The sequence below is a fragment of the Taurulus bubalis genome, assembly GCF_910589615.1.
Source record: "Taurulus bubalis genome assembly, chromosome: 13".
NCBI lineage: Eukaryota > Metazoa > Chordata > Actinopteri > Perciformes > Cottidae > Taurulus > Taurulus bubalis.
Window position 1 is genome coordinate 26,664,457 of NC_136601.1, and position 21,765 is coordinate 26,686,221.

Below are 21,765 nucleotides of genomic sequence, written 5' to 3' on the forward strand. Positions count from 1 at the left end.
ATTCTGCACATGTAGCATACATTAATATTCTGAAGTTATAAAATAGTAAAGTACAAATTGATTCTGTAATTGGGACAACAACAAATAAAAAATCATTCCGTCCGTGGTAAAACACACACGATGGCGAGGCTAAGAGGGAAGTGTCAGCTGATATTTTTCAGACATTGTTTATTAAAAGTGAGGAAAGATAGAAAGCCTTGTTTGGACTCTGACGTGTAAGAAATGGTACGTGGAGTTTACTAAAGTTCAATTAAACTAGTTTGAGTGAGGTCAGCTTAGCAAACAGACTGGGAATGCACTGCAGACTAATTTCCCTTGGGAATTCCGGCCATTTCCTGAAGCAGTCCGGAGAAAATAAACGTCCGTCATGCAGTAACAGCAGCAGGGTGAAACTTTCTCCCAAGTCCAAACCAATCAGAATCTACCCCAGCAGTAGCATGGCACAGGGGAGAGACATAACAAACGGCCCATTCCTGCTGTTAGGAAGACCAGAGCTTAGAATGTAGACACTGTTGGGAGGCCACTGTTGGGTATTTAGCCCAGTGCCAAGCTCAGTGGACGCAGGTTTAAAAATAATGTGGTGTCCATTTAACTGATGGGTTGTCTGAAGGTGAGCCGGAGCTTTCTCAAGGAGATTTGTGGTTTCTGATTGGTTGCTGTGCCAAACTTGTCTGTGCCAACTGTGATTTGTGCAGCGAGCAGCACTACCGTTAGCATACAAAACAATGCCTGCTGTGGTTCACAAACTGTGCACCTGTGCTGAGCTTGATTTACTGCTATGCTATTGTATTGAACAAAGAAGCAACCACACTTTATTCAAATACCTCAACAAGGCTGGCTTACCAACAGTCTCAACAAACGCATATTAAATCTTTCCCAAAACGAGATTACACACAAAGTCAATGCAAAGACGCCAATGGACTCAACATTGTGACGGGCTGCGTGATTGAGGCGACCCCAAGTGAATAACATAACTCTCGCTCACTGACGTCATGATGTTGTTGAATCAGAAATGGAGGAAAAGCTTGAGGAAACCCAATTTGTAAAGAGACACAAACTATGTGTAAAAATCTGCCCCATAGCATGTTTAAAAATATATGGATAGGTGCCATTTACAGTGCTGATAACCTTTTAAGAAATTTAGCGGGGATAAAATCAAGGCTGTATGTGGTTGATTTCATGTGAGATATGATTTTGGATAACAAAGGACAGTGATAAAGGTTCAAAATGACTAAAATAGCTTTGGATATCCCTACTGGCATGTAGAACACGGGTTGGGTGGGTAATTTGTTGTCTTATTTAACCCTTTAGGGGCGGGGCCCGCTTCGAAGCGGCGGCAGACGTTAAAGTTTTTAATAAAATTAGATCTTAGCAATAGTACGTCACAGAGATATGGTTTAAAATCTGGCGGATATGGTTTCCACTTCCGCGTCTGAGCATCTAAACATGGACGTGTCTTACGACGTGTGCAAAGCTTCAGTGTGAGTCAGAAGATGCCAAGCAAAGAGTCCTGAGCAAATATATTGGAGGGGACAGACGGCGCAGCTTCAGTGCCTGAAGGATTCGCTAACAAGGAGCTAGCCGGAGCTAACGGGCCAGATAGCTGGCTACAGCGTTTCTGTGAGACTGAACGGTGAGTAATCAATTGTTGCCCCATCACTGTTAACTTTCTTACAGTGAACTTAGTACGACTAGTCATTTTGGACCTCCATTATGTGTTTGTAAGACCGTAACTAACGTGTGTTTGTTGATGATAGCTTCGTAGCATTAGCGCGTCACTAGATAGCGCCGTGTTGGATGTTTCCTTCCGTGTCTACGACTGAACGGTGCATACTCAACTGTGCATACTCAACTGTTGTCTCTATCACCGTTAACTTTATTTCAGTGAACTCATACTGACTTGTATTAATGTATTTTACAGAGTGGATTCAGAGCTGCGAGGGTCCAGAGGACAACATGCAGCTGCAGCAGTCTCCAGTCCGTCTGCCTGCCAACACATCACCATAGCAGGCCTCAAAGCCAGCCACAGCTCATCATCCCCACCATATAATAATAAATTTGGTTTTAGACATTTAATTACATGTGTCTACCATTTTTTTTCATATATTCCACTGCTTTTGTGAACCTAAGACCTTTGGTAAACCAATTTCCATCACCAAAACCGCTATACCACATGAGTAAAGTTATGTTTTCATAACAAATATAAAAAAAATTCCAAAATCAAGATTACATTTTTCAGCTTTAGTCATATTTTCTCTTTACACTTGTGTCTTGGGACAAGCTCCCTTAAGCTTGGGTAAGCTCCCTTTCAGCACAAAATAGTTGATCTTTTTTTTTTTAAATATAGTCCATCGTTTCTCTTCTCACAAGGGTTTACAGTACTTTAGCCTTTTAAATGTATTAAATCGGACCTGTGGATGATGATCTAGAAGAAATTGAGTTTTTTTAAACTCACTTCCTCATTTTCGAAAAAAAGGTGAAGTGCGCACTGATATGGAACGCTCTAAATGTAAACAGGCTGTACAGTACTTTATGGCTGAATAAAGTACACTCCGTGACTCACTCTCAACCAATCAGAATGCTTGATTTGATCTACCCGTATTATAATAGATGGTAAGCTTAGCCTAACAATGTAGAGGGTACCTTTGCAATATACTTTTGGTGGGGCACAGTGACTCCCTTTGTCTTCATCATGTGACCAGGCGGAAGAGCAGTAAAGATTGTCGCGTCTAACTCAAGAAAGCAACATGTTGGACTATTCCTTTAAGGGGACACACGCAGTATTATTCAATGCATCTCAATTTCGTAATTTGTGGCTACATCATTTATCGTTGTTTAACTGTTTTAACTGTGTCATTCTTTCAGTTCATGTTATAGTGCAAAGTGCACAGAAACTAACTTTTTCTCTAGAAGCTATATGTCCGTTTCCATGCTTGTTTGTCTATAGTAGAGTGGAGGGGTGGTCTTAACAAGTCTTCTGCTGGGGTCATAAGTAGCTCTGTTGTGCTCATCTTCAAAGTGATGTTTCAAGGATGTAAAAAAAGAGTAGAATGTAGATATAGGGATGTTGATGTGACGTGGATCAATATGCCTCCAGAACTCTTACTTTCTCAAGGCCTAAGTGGACCTTTAGGAGGACCTTTTACAGCCAGTGAGGTGCTTATCGACAACAAAGACTGCAATCGACAATGCATTAACTACTTCCTTACATATTGTCAGGGTCCTCAGCCACAAGTACATTTTTACCAACCTTGTAAAACCTTAAAAATAGCTCAAAAATATATTCTTACATATATAAAAATGATATGTGCGTTCTAAAAATAGTCCCAAACAAAAGTATTATATTAATTTTAGTTTTTTCCCCCTCATTTAACCTTTTAATCAGACAGGTCATCTCATTGACACCTGGTTAAGACCAGCAATACGACGCAAAGACAATAACCAGGCAGCAACCTCCAGTTCTGCAGAGTGAAGCCAATGCGGAAGTGTCTTAAAACTTTCAATCCCTCTATTGACCAGCAAAAAGAAGTCAGATTGTATGGAGATCCATGAGAAAAATACTACTTCTCACTTGATATTAGAGAGGGAATTATGACCTGTCTAACTTTTTGTTGTTTTTAACACATTGGTATCAGAACGGTACCGGCTGATGTGCAAGTCCAGGTTTCAGAATTGCTGTCGGGAAGGAAAAGTGGTACCCGACTTTATCTAATCGCATAATCCCTGAACTACATCAGATGTAACTCCCAGACATGTAATGCAAGTTTGCAAAAAAAATAATTTCTGAGGTTGAGTACTTTGAAACCTGAATTGTGCGTTTATTTTTATTTGCAGGGCTGCAGCTTGCTGTTTCTACTGATGTTTCTACTGATTTGACCATGTCATTAAAAATGCATGGTCTTGAGGCAAAGGACAAGGGTTTTATCCCTAGACTCTGAAAACACTCAATGGATTTGAAGTTCCAAATCTAGGTGATAGTGCACCAAAGAAAAAAAGCCTGGAGACACACAGGTGGAATATTTGGAAGCCGGGGGGATCCCGGGGCAGTTGGCAAGTCCATGAGTCCACAAGCCAGTTCTGTTGTCAACCCCTTCCACCTCCGTCTGTTCCTGGGAGCATCCAGTTAATTAGCAAGCCAAGAAATTAAGCACGGATCAAAGCACAGTTACAACCCTTCAACCCCCCCCCAAAAATTAAAATAGCTGGCAAATGATCCAAGAAACAATCCAGAAATCAAGCCTCCGTCAGCGTTCCACCAGCCAGCCCTTTACCGTACATGTTATGAGCCAGAGGTTGCCAAACATCTTTGCAACCAGCTTTTCTTTCCAGTGACAGGAAGCTGGAGTAAAGCGGTGTAAACCTGAGGGCTGCTGATCTGCAGCTGCCACCTCAGGAAGGAGAGACCGATCCTTCTCCAGTCAGCTCACACTCTCTAAGGCGGACCTGAACTGCGACACAATGTTTTAGGTGAGAAACACTTATTATAAACGGCCTGGATCTCCAACAGTGGCGACTATGTTGGCTCCCATTGGGGACAGTCGGAGCGGCGAGGCCAAGCTTTGCTTCTAGAGGTGGGGCCGCAGGACAAAGGCGGCATCGAAGCCGGATCTGAGTCTGGATGGTCTCTGCTGGAGGCCCCAAAGGAGTTGTTGGTCAGCCTAATGGTTTTGTTTGATTTTGTGGGGAATCGGACACAATGACCAGAACCAGTTAGGAACAGCCGATCCTCTTCTTGGTTCTATCAGTCAGACTGTTTCATAACCAGCTAAAAGCTCCTTGTTGAAACTCCAAAGTTGTAATCCTTCACATTTACATTCCTGGCTGTTTTGCCGACACCTGTGGTTACTGTGGCAACAGTGTACACTACAGTAAACACTCTTTGAGCAACTACAAAAACCCAACAGAAGAGCAGCTGGCGTATCCGTTTACAGCTCAAATCAACCGGCTCGTGTTGTTTAAATAAAGAAGTCAGTCAAACATAATTGGGCCTGTGATTTGATTCCTTGCTGCGCAGTCGGTGTGGTTTTTCATGGCGGCTGAAGGTGGGCTGAAGGCGAGCTGAAGGCGGGCTGAAGGCGGGCTGAAGGCGAGCTGAAGGCGGGCTGAAGGCGGGCTGAAGGCGAGCTGAAGGTGGGCTGAAGGCGAGCTGAAGGCGGGCTGAAGGCGGGCTGAAGGCGAGCTGAAGGCGGGCTGAAGGCGGGCTGAAGGCGAGCTGAAGGCGGGCTGAAGGCGAGCTGAAGGCGAGCTGAAGGCGAGCTGAAGGCGGGCTGAAGGCGGGCTGAAGGCGAGCTGAAGGCGGGCTGAAGGCGAGCTGAAGGCGAGCTGAAGGCGGGCTGAAGGCGAGCTGAAGGCGGGCTGAAGGCGAGCTGAAGGAACAGCTCGGTGTGGCTGCTCTCTCTTGCTCCAGTAATCCACCGCGACAAATTTAAATTTCTTCACCGAGAACAAGATCGTTGTCTTGAAGATGCATTTTTGATGGATGATTGCTTCCATCGCTAACGCCGGTGACAAATATATTGCGTTTCCTGTGATGCAAATGAATACCGCTTCACCAGCTGAAGGCCTTTAATGTGGATTCAGACCCTGCTGCAGTGAAATGGGAGGTTTTCTAAAAAGGGACACCGCCAAAGTGAACACAAAATAAAAGTTTCTAGATGTGGCTTTAATGAAATGCAGCAGATTATACAATTTTACAGACTAATACATTATCTGATGAGTTTACTATTGCTGTCATTTCTTTTTTTTATTATCCAAAAATACTGACAATTATACACAAAAAATAGTTTGGTTGAGTTTTCAGTCTCTGTTCAACCCTTCACTGTCAGTACATACAGATTCTGAATGTGATTTACAGGCTAGTTCCTTTTCGGAACAAGCGTACGTTCCCCTTCTATATCAGAGGGCGGAGCTTACCAGAGGGAATAGGTGCAGCAGAGTGGACAGGTGAGAGTGATAGAGCTGACGAGGTGGGTGTGGCTACCAGAGTGAGTAGGTGAGTGACAGCTGAACTGTGACATATACGCCTGAACATTGACATATGTCTCCTTTTTATAGAAACTAAGACTTCCATTGCTTTTCACTGGGATCACATTGTTATGTCCTACAACATAAATAGTCTATTATTGCCAAAATCCAAGTTCTGTCGTGCCGCGTTCTGATTTCATAAACACTCTTCAGATGTGCTGTGATGCTGAAGTGGGCACAGCTGAGGGTTTACGGAGCTCATCAGCACCTAATCAGATTTTTTATTTTTTTCACTGCTGCGGCTCCATTTAGTGTGTCCTCATGTGCAAAACGGACAGAAAGCTCCACCCAGTCCTCCACAATGCAGCTGCCTTCATTTTACATTCCCTTTTTTTCCCTAAAACGCACAGCAACGGCAGATGTGCAGAATCCAGAAGCTTTTTTATTTGCATTCCTGTGAGGGAGGTAAAACACATAAAATCCAGCTCGATGTAATGTGACTGTCATCGTATCCTTATCGCTCCATGTATTTGGGTGGAACACTTAAAGCATTGAACTAATTGGATTTCACTATGCTTTAAAAGAGGATAGCTAGCAGAAGCATCCTGTGTACATTTCAACTTTTGAACAAAATAGTTTTTAAAGTTTCACCGACAAGAGTTCAACCCAAAAAGGGGAAAAAGAATAAAAGTAATGTAAAAGCTGTGACTGCCAGCTCTTCCTGTGATTCATCCGTCACACATAAACAGGATGTTGTGACGATGTCGCTGCACCCACTGTTTAAGTTTGCATTGCATTCTGGGCCGGTACCCAGACGACCGTATAATAAATTGCCCACACGGCTTCACGCTGACTCCATCGCACGCAGAGACGCAATCTGGTAAACAATGAAACTTAACATTTCTTCAGTCATGAATCCATCCCACAGGTGTTTTTGTTTGCTTATGGCTTAACACGTCTTATATCTTATTTTCAAATCTGTCCCGACTCGTGGGAGGAAGGTGGGCCCGCTTCAGAGCAGCGCCGCAGTCGGTGCAACAAGTCGCTATTTAAAGAGAAGAGAAGCGTCAAAGGGACCGAACTGACTCAAGAACTCCACAGGAACGTCTGCTCTGGCCCTCATGAGCAGTGACTCAAGCTTCTGTAACAATGGAAGAGGTTCACAAGCAAAGATGGCTTCACTGATCGACCTCAGCTCCAGTTTATGGAAGCCCAACAGGAGTCTCTGCAAAGCGGCTCCGTCTATTATGCATGGCCCTGGGGGGCGGGGCGATTTAAACATTTAACAAAAGATACCAGAGAATGGACTCAAGAGAGGGAGCTCCTCCATGAATCATTCAAACTGCAGAGGTGTAACTCTGGGTTCTCCAGTGGAACACGGTGAGAACAATACATCTCTTATTGCTTTAGTTGGACCCTTAACTAAAAGCAAAGGGATGCCCTACATCTCACCATTCTACCATAGATTCAGACACACTCTCCAGACATTAGTCCACACCCAGGATGTAGTACAGGAACAATGGAGTCGATTTCATTCAAGGATACGTACTATACTTGTGATTAATGTACCACAAGTGTGCTTTTATTTTGATGCGCTGAAAATGTTTCAATACTAATTATACATCAATTGGACGAGTAGAAATATACAAAAAACTAAAGTGTCCTATTGCACTTATTTTAGACACCATTAACCATTAAGTTTTTTTTTAACTCATCAGTATTTTAACTCATCACTTTATTCCAACTTTGTTTCTATTTTAAACTGTGTTACTTATTGTAAGTCGCTTTGGATAAAAGCGTCAGCTAAATGAAACGTAATCTAATGTAAATGCAATTTTAAGTGTATTTTAATAATTTAAATAGTTTTTAATTTAAAGTCATTAAAGTTGTTTTTGTGAATTCTAAAACTGAAATTAATAAATATCACCTTTCTTCTAAATCCCAAAACTAGATTTAAAAATCAAATGTGTGATGTTATGAAGTATAAAACCAACAATGGATGGAGAAAGAAGTTATTGATGACACTGGGCTCCGGTTTCTGTTTTACAACTGAGAACACGACAAAAGAATATAAAATAATAATAATAATAATAATATTAATAATAGATCTAATTTGTGAACAGAAAGAGGAGCCAAACATTCAGCCTCTCCCTCCAGCCCGAGAGGTTTGAGAGAGAAGCTCTCAGATATTGATTAAAGTCTCCGTGGCCATGGAATAATGCACCCGGCAGCTCGAGTAGCTCCTGCTATAGTCAGGAAATAACAAAGTCCATTAACAGGTGATAATCTACAAAATGTTTGAACTTTTCAACAAAAGTCAAAGCGCTCATCATGAACTCTCTTTACCGTCTTACATCTTTACAAATTGAGATTTGTATGAATCAGAATGTTTTGATCACATGATGCTAGCTAGCTAGTTGGCTAGCCAGCTAGCTATCTAGCCGGCTAGCGTGACAGAGAGGATTATTGTATAGTTCTAAAACGGTTTCCTGGCCAGACATTTGCAATACCGTGATGGAAATACAAAAATAAGCATATGGAAATCTGAGCTGCAGCCAAACTTTTTTCTTTTTTTTAAGGGTCAAAATCTTCCCAATTGTATATATTTGTAACCTTTTCTCTTGTAGAAATGATGAGAGAACCATATCCTGTCTGGAGAATTAGCAGCCTGAGGTGAGTCCCAATCATCTGCATTAACATCTGACACATTGATATCACACGTGGAACACATAGGAGCTTCATTTGCAGCATTAGCGACGTTTCAAATGGCCGCTGAACGCTAACACTTCATTATTGCTACTGAACTAGAGGCAATCATGAGATCAGGGTCAATTATCCAAGACCATGTGTTTTGAACGTCGTTGCCTGAGTGACCCGCACCAACACAGGGGGAAGGGTTAATGACACCCATTCCTCGTAGAAATAATTCATCTTTGAACCGGCGCCGCCCCAAAGAGGAGAGTGAATGAGCTGATCTCGGAGGCTCGGTGTGGACCGGGCCTCGTCCACCGCCGTACCAGGGCGAGGGCCCGGCGCCAAGAAGGGTAATGAAGACGCGGCGCCATCTGTCCTGTGTGTCGCTCGCCTGCAGCGCCAACAGGACGGGAGGGGGAGGGAGCTCTGTCACGCTCAGAGAGAGACTATTGAAGTGAAACGTTTTCTTTTAAATGAATACACATCATATTAGCTGTGCTTTAGAAGTTTAGCAGGAGGATACTTGTTACTCGTTTGGATCGTAATTGTGCATTTACACTTTCAGCTTGAGATGATTTGCTGAAGGCTAAAAGGTAATAAGTGGATGCTGGGAGTGTTATAACACTTGGCACAGGGCCCACAAGAAGATAATCTAATAATGGGAAATATGAGATTTAATCAGTATTATCTCGGTAATCAGTCAGACACGTTCCCGGTGGGTGTTGGCCTCCGCCAGGGCTGCCCTTTATCACCGGTCCTGTTCCTGACTTTCATGGACAGGATATCTAGGCGCAGCCAGGGGGCGGAGAGGATCCGGTTCGGGAGTCTCGGGATCGCCTCTCTGCTGTTCGCGGATGATGTGGTCCTGTTTGCCTCCTCGGACCGTGACCTCCAGCATTCACTGGGGCGTTTTGCGGCAGGGATGAGAGTTATCGCCTCCAAATCTGAGGCCATGGTGCTCTGCCGGAAACCGGTGGATTGCTCCCTCCAGGTGTGGACAAACTGCCTACCGCAAGCGAAGGAGTTCAAGTATCTCGGGGTCTTGTTCACGAGTGAGGGTAAGGTGGAGCGGGAGATCGACAGACGGATCGGTGCGGCTGCAGCAATAAAACAGGCGCTGTACCGGTCCGTCTTGGTGAAGAGGAGCTGAGCCGGAAGGCGAAGCTCTCCATTTACTGGTCGGTCTATGTTCCAACCCTCACCTATGGCCACGAACTCTGGGTCGTGACCGAAAGAACGAGACCTCGGATACAAGCGGCCGAAATGAGCTTCCTCCGCAGGGTGGCCGGGCTCAGCCTTAGAGATAGGGTAAGGAGCTCGGACATCAGGAGGGAGCTTGGAGTCGAGTCGCTGCTCCTTCGTGTCGAAAGGAGTCAGCTGAGGTGGTTCGGGCATCTAGTCAGGATGCCTCCTGGACGCCTCCCATTAGAGGTTTTCCAGGCACGTCCAACTGGTAGGAGACCCCGGGGAAGACCGAGGACACGCTGGAGGGATTATATCTCCCGGCTGGCCTTGGAACGCCTCGGGATCCCCCAGAATGAGCTGGAAAGTGTTGCGGGTGAGAGGGAAGCCTGGGTCGGCCTGCCGGACCTGCTGCCACCGCGACCCGACCCCGGATAAGCGGCTGATAATGGATGGATGGAGATTTAATCAACACATCCTAACCCAGTTTCTCCACGGGGCCTAATTACAGAACAGCTAGTCCGCCTCGCGGCGCCGGTCCGGATGAGCGTTTCCCGAGGACTCGTCTTCTCTGTCGGTTGACTCCTAAACCTACAGAGCCCACGCAGACGCTTTATGCTTACTGGGTTTAAAAGATCCCAACTGCTGTGAAGCATCTTCATGGAACGCGCAGCACACACTGTATTTGACCCTGTATTTGGTTAGGGCTCATGACACAGAGGCAGCATCATGCGAGGATGGACGTGGACGGACGAGGAGAGGCACGGATGTGTGTGATGCATAGAGACGAGCTACAGAGGCTGCAGATCAGAACATGGATCACATCTCCTTTTACCCTGTCAGCGTCTTTGCAACGATAACTGACAGACAGAAGAGCGGAGATAAGCATTCACATTTCATAAACATTTAAATGTTTTGTGAATATTCATGCTCCCTTTGCTTGCACTCTGTTTATTGTTTAATGTTATGCACCACTCGACATGACACATTCCTAGTATGTGAACACATACATGGCAATAGATGCTTCTGATTGGGATGAGTTGTGTGTAATGCCCATGCTAATGGTGCTTTCTGTTTGGTTTCTCACCCTTTTCCCATGAAGAAACAAAGGGAAGTCAAGTTCCGCTGCAATGAACACTTTCAACTGCCACGTTGTGATGGATCTTCCTTTTGCTGCTCGGCCATCTTCACGACATCAGAAGTAGAGGCGGGCCGCGTTTAGCTTGGCCTCTGAAAGAAAGTCATGTCTTCATGTAGATTCACGGCTTCCTTACTCTTGACGATGTCAAAACTGGACATTTATTGTCTTCATGGACGCTGCCTAATAGGCTTAGGTCATACTTTTAAACTGCTTTTTCATTGTCTGTGACCAATAAAGTCACCAATGCATCACACGGGGTTTGAATGGCTGAATTCATTGCTGCTAAGCTTTTATACTTGAACTGAGATGAATCAGCCAGGGCACATTGTTCTACATTGTCCAATTAATGCAGGTAGCAAGTCACTGAACGCAACTGTTGTTTCTGTTAGCAGTAATTCAACGTTCTATGAAATACACGCGTGTGTTCCTTTTGGTTCTTCATGGCCAGAGAAGGGCTGCTTTCATTCATGCTTTGTGAACATGAGTCATGCCAGTAGAAGGATTTGCATCCTTTACAGGAAGCAACTAAATATGTATCCATAAATATCCCCTTCGTGTCCATTCCTTCATCTGCCTGTCTATTCCACACGTTACTCTTGTATCTTGTTAAAATAATGACACCAGTCATACAACATATGCGTGGCCATATACTGTGCATCTGCATACAAATATCTTGACATTCTTAAAGAACAGAGGGGTGCCAACGCATTAAGAACACAGAGCACGAGTCGTGTGGGGAAAAGAAGAGGAGGATAAAGATCAAGCAACTGGAAGTCGAGGGGAGGTAAATGTCAAGCGAGGAGCTGCTTAGTGCCAGCCGGCCTGGCTGTGATGGATGGACTGCGGTGGGAGGGCAACACTTCTCTCACTGGCAGCATCACCCGTCTACAGAGGAAAGAAAGAGGGAGGCTGGACTCGCTGGAGAAACCCGGAGAGCTTGCCATGACGTCTCAGCTTCTCTGTTGACTTGGAGCTTAATCCTGACAGCGTGACCATTGTGTTAATTCAAATCACGACATGAAGTAAATGCAAGAATGAAAGGACATGTTACTGTAGAGAGCAGACCATTCATGTGGGAACACTTCAGCTTCCTGCTAGAGGAAATATGAGTTTGACTGTGGAGGGAATACATTAGAATGAGTTGGCAGAGAGATGATGGAGAGCGACACAAGCAGAGGGAGGCGAGTCATGGAGACGTCTCTTCTCGGAGGCGTTCACTGGGAACACCTGCATTGTTTCCAGCTTCCAGAAGGATCTCAGCTCTCTATATAATGAGGCACCATTGTCCCAAGGCACAAGTGTAAAGAGAAAATATGACTAAAGCTGAACAATGTAATCTTGATTTTGGAAATGTTTCATATTTGTTGTGAAAACATAACTTTACTCATGTGGTATATCAGCTTTTTGGAAAAAAACCCACGCTGTCTTTTAGCGTCTCTCTGCTTTTTCCTCCTTCTCCTGGTTTTTCTTTTTCCCTCTGTCTGTTTCTCTCTCTCTTTCTGTGCATCCCTCTTTCCCTTTCCTTCTCTCAACCCCCCCCCCTCTCTCTCTCTCTCTCTCTCTCTCTCTCTCTCTCTAAATTAAAAAAAACCTAAATGCTGACATATTTGTCCATTTGTGATTGATCTCTTCACGACATCGACACACATCCTCTCGTCTTTTTATTTTGCTCAAAAAGAGTGTTGGCATTATTTAAGAATCCAAACATTTGAAAATGAAAATGATGTTGTTGTAATTGTGGATAGATACAGTTTTAACAATAAAATATCATTACACATTATATAGGTCACCTGATTTCAGTTCAAATGTACATTATTATTATAAGTTATTATTATCATTGATATTATAAGTTATTATTATCATTGATATTATAAGTTATTATTATCATTAATATTATAAGTTATTATTATCATTAATATTATAAGTGTTTGAGAGTCTGACATCAGAGACATAGAAGGTCTTATTTCTCGTTGGTTAACAAGCGTTCTACTTTTCAGCTCCAAGGGTCTGTATCCAAACGCCTGATGAGACGTAGAGAGTCTCATCCTCCTCTCTCCTCCTCCTCCTCTCATCCTCCTCTCCTCCTCTCATCCTCCTCTCATCCTCTCTTCCTCCTCTCTCCTCCTCTCCTCCTCTCATCCTCTCCTCCTCCCATCCTCCTCTCATCCTCATCTCCTCCTCTCATCCTCCTCTCCTCCTCTCCTCCTCTCATCCTCCTCTCATCCTCCTCTCCTCCTCTCATCCTCCTCTCATCCTCCTCTCCTCCTCTCATCCTCCTCTCTCCTCTCATCCTCCTCTCTCCTCTCATCCTCCTCTCCTCCTCTCCTCCTCCTCTCATCCTCCTCTCCTCCTCTCATCCTCCTCTCCTCCTCTCATCCTCTCCTCCTCCCATCCTCCTCTCATCCTCATCTCCTCCTCTCATCCTCATCTCCTCCTCTCATCCTCCTCTCCTCCTCTAATCCTCCTCTCCTCCTCTCATCCTCTCCTCCTCCCATCCTCCTCTCATCCTCATCTCCTCCTCTCATCCTCCTCTCCTCCTCTCATCCTCCTCTCCTCCTCTCATCCTCCTCTCATCCTCCTCTCTCCTCTCCTCCTCTCATCCTCCTCTCTCCTCTCATCCTCCTCTCCTCCTCTTCTCCTCCTCTCATCCTCCTCTCTCCTCTCATCCTCCTCTCCTCTTCTAATCCTCCTCTCCTCCTCTCATCCTCCTCTCCTCCTCCTCCTCTCCTCCTCTCATCCTCCTCTCTCCTCCTCTCATCCTCTCCTCCTCCTCTCCTTTCCTCCTCCTCCTCTCATCCTCCTCTCCTCCTCTTCTCCTCCTCTCATCCTCCTCTCATCCTCTCCTCCTCCTCTCCTTTCCTCCTCCTCCTCTCCTCTTCTTCCTCCTCCTCCTCCTCCTCATCCTCTCTTCCTCTTCTTCTCCTCCTCCTCCTCCTCTCCTCTTCTTCCTCCTCCTCCTCTCTTCCTCCTCTCCTCCTCCTCCTCCTCTCCTCTTCTTCCTCCTCCTTCCTCCTCTTCCTCCTCTCCTCCTCCTTCTCCTCTCCTCTTCTTCCTCCTCATCTTCTTCCTCCTCTCCTCCTCCTCATCCTATCCTCTCCTCCTCCTCTCCTCTTCTTCCTCCTCCTCTCCTCCTCCTCCTCCTCCTCTCTTCCTCCTCATCCTATCCTCTCCTCCTCCTCCTCTCCTCCTCCTCTTCCTCTCCTCTTCTTCCTCCTCCTCTCTTCCTCCTCTCCTCCTCCCTGGTCTCTCCTTCGCTGCTGCAGAAAGGAAATGGAGTCGCTGGCTGAACGCCACACCTGACACTCCAGCCGTAATCTGATTAATGTTTTTAATTTATATAAGTGAGTAGCGAGGGCCGATGCCTCTACTGATGCTGGGTTTCACACACACACACACACACACACACACACACACACACACACACACACACACACACACACACACACACACACACACACACACACACACACGCTTGACGTGACAGGTGTCATATAGGCCAAGTCGTGAAAGGGCAGGAAGCGTGTTGTTGTGTGGAGGGACGAGGGAGACTAAAAATAAAGGTAAAGAAAATACTGACCTGAGGGGGAAGTGAGGAGAAAGTAACATGGGAGCAGTGGAAGAGAAAACAAAGGAATGAAAAGAGGGGGCTGCAGGGCAAGAAGGTTGGTGAGAGAGGGAGAGAGAGAGGGGTTGAGGGGAGGAAAGGGAAAGAGGGATGCCCAGAAAGAGTGAGAGAGACGAACTACAGGGAAAAAAAAAAACCAGGAGAAGGAGGAAAAAGCAGAGAGTCGCTAATTAAGAGAGATGATGAAAAGGCAGCGTGGGACAATCTAATTGGGAAATCCTGCCTTTATCTTTCAAACTATTCATCATGACGAATACAACAAAATAACACATGAAATCTTCCACAAAAAGAACCGACGCTCCCTGAATCCAACACGGACCCCCGGAACAAACTGATTCATCTTGGCTGGGAATCACACTTTTCTTTCATTAGGGCCATGTATCCTATTAACATCTCATGGAAAGGTGCACCTGAGTGGATGAAGAGGAAAACAAGAATTCAAGTAACGACCTCGGACGCATGCCTTTCCATTACTGTTCCACCCGATCAATAATGCCGTTGATTGCAGAGGAAACTGTTGTGGTAGGGAAAGCAACACACACACACACACACACACACACACACACACACACACACACACACACACACACACACACACACACACACACACACACACACACACACACACAGCGTATTGCATCAACAAAATGGCCGTGGTTGCTTTTCAGTTCATCACCTCTGAACAGGGGAAAGGTGGCTGGGTGCTGAGAGGATGGGAGGAATAATAAAGTTAGAGGTGGTGGAGGGAAACGTTGCCTGAACAGAGGATGATGAAGATAGTGCCGGGCTGGTGCTTGGCTCCCGGTAGTTCTGTTACGTTTATCCAGAATACAGCAGCAGAAGCAAATAGCAGAATACTTAGAAAAGTGTAAAATAATTGAACATCTAAATTTACCGACTTTTGGTCCAGCAAGACACCTGCCATGTTGGAAGCAGATCGCAGAACACGTGAACACACATACATGAGAGCCTGGGGGTGGGAGCCGGGCGGTGGGAGCCTGATGGTGGGAGCCTGGGGGTGGGAGCCTGGCGGTTGGACCTGGTGGTGAGAGCCTGGTGGTGAGAGCCTTGTGGTGGGAGTCTGGTGGTGAGAGCCTGGTGGTGGGACCTGGTGGTGAGAGCCTGGCGGTGGGAGCCTGATGGTGGGAGCCTGAGGGTGGGAGCCTGATGGTGGGAGCCGGGCGGTGGGAGCCTGAGGGTGGGAGCCTGAGGGTGGGAGCCTGATGGTGGGAGCCGGGCGGTGGGAGCCTGAGGGTGGGAGCCTGAGGGTGGGAGCCTGGTGGTGGGAGCTTGGTGGTGGGGACCTGGTGGTGGGAACTGGTCGGTGGGAGCCTGAGGGTGGGAGCCTGAGGGTGGGAGCCTGGTGGTGGGAGCCTGGTGGTGGGAGCCTGGTGGTGGGAGCCGGGCGGTGGGAGCCTGGTGGTGGGAGCCTGGTGGTGGGAGCCTGATGGTGGGAGCCTGGCGGTGGGAGCCTGAGGGTGGGAGCCTGAGGGTGGGAGCCTGGTGGTGGGAGCCTGAGGGTGGGAGCCTGGCGGTGGGAGCCTGAGGGTGGGAGTCTGGTGGTGGGAGCTTGGTGGTGGGGGCCTGGTGGTGGGAGCCTGAGGGTGGGAGCCTGGTGGTGGGAGCCGGGCGGTGGGAGCCTTGTGGTGGGAGCCTGGTGGTGAGAGCCTGGTGGTGAGAGCCTGGTGGTGGGAGCCTGGTGGTGGGAGCCTGGTGGTGAGAGCCTGGTGGTGAGAGCCTGGTGGTGGGAGCCTGGTGGTGGGAGCCTGGTGGTGGGAGCCTGGTGGTGGGAGCCTTGTGGTGGGAGCCTGGTGGTGGGAGCCTGGTGGTGGGAGCCTGGTGGTGGGAGCCTTGTGGTGGGAGCCTGGTGGTGAGAGCCTGGTGGTGAGAGCCTGGTGGTGAGAGCCTGGTTGTGGGAGCCGGGCGGTGGGAGCCTGGCTCCCACGTGCCCGAACACGTGCCAATCATAATCCACCTCACGCACGTTTACAATTCAGATGTCAGAAAGGCCATAGAGGTTAAAGTTATGGAAGATAATGCAACTCTTCCTTCATCCCCATGGTCTGATCAAATAAAGGAAGCGTCTTAGATTATATGTAAGACCTGTGTTGTACTTTCCTGCAGGGTATTGGTTTTCAAGATGAACTCTAGAAGAGGTGTTCACCTTGTGGGAGAACACATAAGCCCGAAAGAGGTACCGCACTCCCGTCAAGCTGTAGTCCTTCGGCCAAGGTAAGTGAGGACAATAACAACGTTAGAGCTCGTGCCAACTTTGGAATCTGTATGAATATCAAAGGAATTCCACCTGTGAACAGAGGAACCAAGGTATACATTTAGATCACACAGGACAACCCAAGTGAGCGCGACAGAAGCTTTTTCTGATGAAGACCTTTGGCATTGACCCAGTTGATGGAATTGATTAATGAAGGACCCGTAGATGAGGCTCTGATGTGGTGGTGACAGGGTGAATAGACTGCATCTACTGCAGAGGGACAACACCTGTTGGGGGGTTAACATATCATTCAGCTAAGATGGTTAACTGGAGGACAAATCCTGGTGGAATTATTGGATAAGTGGTGGAGTCCGAAGTGCTGACAAAGTAGATTTATAGTGGTAATTCTGGCTTCAACCTGCGCTAAAAGCTACATTTTCTGGAGCTTAGTTCCAAAAGGATCTAATTGATTATCATAAAATGTTGGCTTGATTAGTTGAGAGGCGTTCATGACTGAGCCAACTGATTAGAAATAGGCAATATCTACACATTATGGAAGTAAAAGTAGGATTTTATGAAAACTGACATATCTATGACAATTCAAGGATGACACTACTTGGAAAGATGCATTAGATTAAATTACATTTAGCTGACGCTTTTATCCAAAGCGACTTACAATATTAAATCTGATTGTTATCAGATGTAAGGACTTGGGAAGGCCCTACGAACATATTGATGAATGGACGGCACGACGTAGGTGGTCTCCCAAAGCGTGTGCAGGAGTCAATCACCTGAGTAACCTGAGGGCAAGGGACTTGGTCCATTTGAGTTCTCAGGAGGCCGCAGCAGAACAGGAGATCTGTCCATCGTTTTGTATGTAATACAAGACATATGTTTGTGAGTAGTAGTTGTAAATAATTAGTTTCCTTGTAGTCCCTTAGTTCCTGGGACAACTTCTGAGGGTCTGTTGTAAATATATGCCATGAGAAGATTAAGGCATTGTTGGCAAGTCCACCTTTCTCGGTCTATAGCTAACTGATTGTTAAAAGACAGTTTGGGATTTTGCTTTGAAAATCTGATGTGCTCCTCTGTCTAAAGATGTATCTCTTATGACGATATTGAACTGCATAGCTAAGCAGGCTAAATCTCCATGGCATTATGTTCCGTGCATAGGGGAGTCTTACATAACCTTGTGTATGTTAGACATAACATTATAGGCATTTCGGCGTGGCTTATGTAACAATAGGTTGCAAAGCGAGGCTTAGAACTGGAGTCCCTGAATGTAGAGTTTCCCAAACAACAGCGGCGATGTACAAATAATACAAGCTAGAAGAGTTGTGGAGTTTATTCACATCCTTTCCTGGGTCTCTCCCTCAGCATTTTCTTTGCGGCGTGTCTTCCTTCTCCCTGATTTCATTCTGCACATGTTTCCTCACTCAGGTCTCTCCGAATCCTCCATTCGTGTTAAATTCCCCCCGATTCCTCTGTGTACCCTCAAACAACCCTTTCCGTTGTTTGGAGTTTGAATAGAGCAGCCGAGAGCCAGCAAAGTGCATCTGAAATAACAATGAGAGAGGTACTTGTAAGCATACGCAACCAGTTGAAATCCAGTGTGAACACAACTCGTTGTCTTCTATTCAGACAACAATCAGAAGTCTTTAACTGGTTTAGGAGCATCTCAAAAACAAAAACAAGGAAGAAAACAAAATTATCCCTAAATTACAATAGTTTTCCATTTCAAAAAAAGAGGCTCGCGACTGGAATAAAACGTTCCGTGAGATGTGTATGTTTTGCTGTGAAAGCTTCGGGGGCTTAAAGCCATTGTTTCTTTTGTCTCCAGTTGCCGCTCAGAATAACCCCAAAAACTTTCTGTTGTTGTTGCACGGCTTTGGAGAAATGGCTGAAATCCATGCGTCTGCTTCTGTTCGCCACCCTAATGGTGACGTGTGATGACTCGTTTCCTCCTCTTCTCTTCACCCTGCTTCATATCAGAGTGATGAAGTTTATGCTGCTCGCTCCTACAGGGGGTTTGCTGGTGCACCCCTCCTCCGCTCGTGTTGACGCCTCTCCTCTCCTTCTCTACCTGTTTTTCTCTTCCATTTCCTCCGTCTAAACTCGTTCTCCTGCTCTTGACTGCCAGCTGATGTTGTTTGTTATGAATGCTGCGGGGATCCTCCTGCACATTGTTGTGCCTCTGCGTCTCCTCTGCAAATATTTTGGCCTTTGAGCTGAGAGCAACATGACCCAGGGGCGAGCAGATGAGAAGAAGCGAGGAAGAAAAGGGTTCGTGCCTGGCGAGTGGTGGTTTGGGGACAGAATGCAATAAAAAAAGACGAGGTTCTTTTTTTATGTTTTAGAGTTACTGAAATGAGAATAAGAGAGAGTAGAATAGGGGTGTGGGGGGCTTCTTCCTTTCCTCTTCCTGCATCCCACCATGAAGCTCCACATGTCGATCACTGCAGCCTCACATGGGGACTCACAGGACACCAGGGTTAGGGCCTGACATGGGGCTGCTTATTTTCTGTACATTTAAAGTTATCAATGCTGTTTTTTGCACATGATTTGATGAAAAATGCTATATTTGCGGTCATTGTAGCCAGCGCCGGTATTGCTAGGTCATAATATACTGTAGCGTACAATCCTGCTCTAGCCTGAGATCCTTGTAGGTCTGTTAGCAATCAGGGAGAGGACACTTTAGAAGCTGCATGGTTCAAAATGTCAATGGCATTACTATTTGGTGGCAACATGTAACCAATCAAACGATGCAAAGTGTAGCTTGAGCTTTAGTTCACTTATTTAGGCAGTAAATAAAAGGTGAATATTACAAATAATACATTATACAGGGGACAAACAACCATTACATGGTGCTATACTGTAAGTGTAAAACAACTCCAATGTTTTTTAAACTATACAAAATCAAAGTGTACTTCCAAAGCCCAAGTGTCCCAACATCGTTCCTTCATCTTGATCTGTGGGATTCAACAATATTCACCTTAGAGGAGGAACTGAGAGGAAATGTTGAACATTTTACAAACATACTGAGACTTGAAACTGAAGGGTTGACTGTTCCCACAGAGTCTTGATGCTATGACGAGTCAAACGATTGTGTTGAGTAGATCTGCAATTCATTTGTTTTGCTGTGCAACAAACATACTTCATGTCAAGTTTTCATTACTTAAGCATTTTACATGTTTTTTTTTGCCCCAATATTCAGTATCTTTCAGCCCATTTTGAATTTTGAAATTGAACTTGACAACGCCACCAAGCAGGTGTTAAAAAAGACATTCACAGGAATAAGGGCTAATGTAAGCTGGCAAGGCCAACTAGTGTCCACTTTCGAATGAAAGTTGACAAAATGACCCTTGACCATTTTGAGGTCAAGCAAGAGAGACAGACTGAGAGACGTTTGGATGTCTTTCCTCTTCTGTTCTATAAAGGGATTGAAGGCAATTGGAAATTACCTTCGACAGTCAAACCAAACCTGTCATCTAATGTACTGTCTATTGGTATCAAAGAGCAGCGGCTCAAGGGCCATTTAAAAATACATTTAAAAAGAGCCGCCCGTTGCCGTCAGTTAAAGGCAGCGTTTCTTCAGATATGCTGCAATTCCAAAGTTATATGCCATAAGACTGTAAAACATTTACACTTTGCAGGCTTTTATGCAGAATCATGCAAAAGAACCGTGAGCGTTTTTTGATGAGGATCCCACGAGCTTCCGCCCAGTCAAAATCTGAAGAAACGGACACATTTTCAGACTCCGACTTCCGACATTAGCACTTCTCAGATGTCAAGCGAGAATAAAAACACACAAACCTGCTTCTTATAATATAAGAACTTGCCTGAGAATCATCATGTTTTTGAATATTCTTCAGTATGGAGGTAATCCAGTGATAGATGTCTGTACATCCGTGGGTACATTGCAAACAGGAATTGCTAAAAGCTAATTATTTGATTTCTAACATATTTCATAATAGTGCCAATTTAGCAAAATGTGAACAAATAGGCTAAAATTGGACCCAAGTTGTAGCCAACAGCACAACTCACTGAATCTGGAGCAGCGCAGGGGAGTTTTGTCTGAGAGCCCACAGAGGCAGGCTTTGAAAACAGCTTTTTGATGATTAGATTTTATATTTCTATTCATATATCACAAAGATAAACAGTTTAACAATGAATATTTAGAGTCTTCCGAGTGCGACTCTCAAACAGCTATGAGCATCTGAAGGGAGAGTTAATCACACATTCTGAGCAATATGAACAATAAATCCCTTACAACTAAGCAAACTCTTTATCTTTAGAAATTGCTTTTCTCAAAACCCTAACATTTTCAGACACTTTTTGGCATCTTCTTTACACATCATAAGCATTCAACCACAAGCACACCACATTGCTTTATGAACTGAAAGTCAATGTGAATATCCACTTGGAAGTATGTTTAACTTTAACAGATGATGAGCAATATTTCAAAGTTTGAGCCCAAATGTGTCAAAACTCCAGTCATTATTACATCCCCACACATAAGGGATCTGGTACTGTCTAATTATGGGACTGTCTCCCTAACCACCAGGCTACGGTGATGTCTGATGCATTAAACATGGCCAGCAGGTCTAGAAATTAATATAGCAGAGCCACTGAAAGAAAACATTTCTGACTCTTTTCATGTGCCTGTAAATGTCTGGGAGTGTGGATCTGTTTGAGTGAGTGGGAGCATGTCTGGGCCACTAAAGGTCATATTTACCATTTGTCTGGGTTTTGGGAGAGGCAGAGGCCAACTGGGGACAACAATGTGGACCGCTAGAATTCTGATGGTCTTGTGGACCATCGGGCACACACAGCGACAAACACACACAAACACACACAACAATGAGGATTTAATCAAATGTCAGGACTGCCGCGACATCCCGCTGTAAATACAGAGTGTAGGAGGCCTGGGAAGAATGGGAATGAATG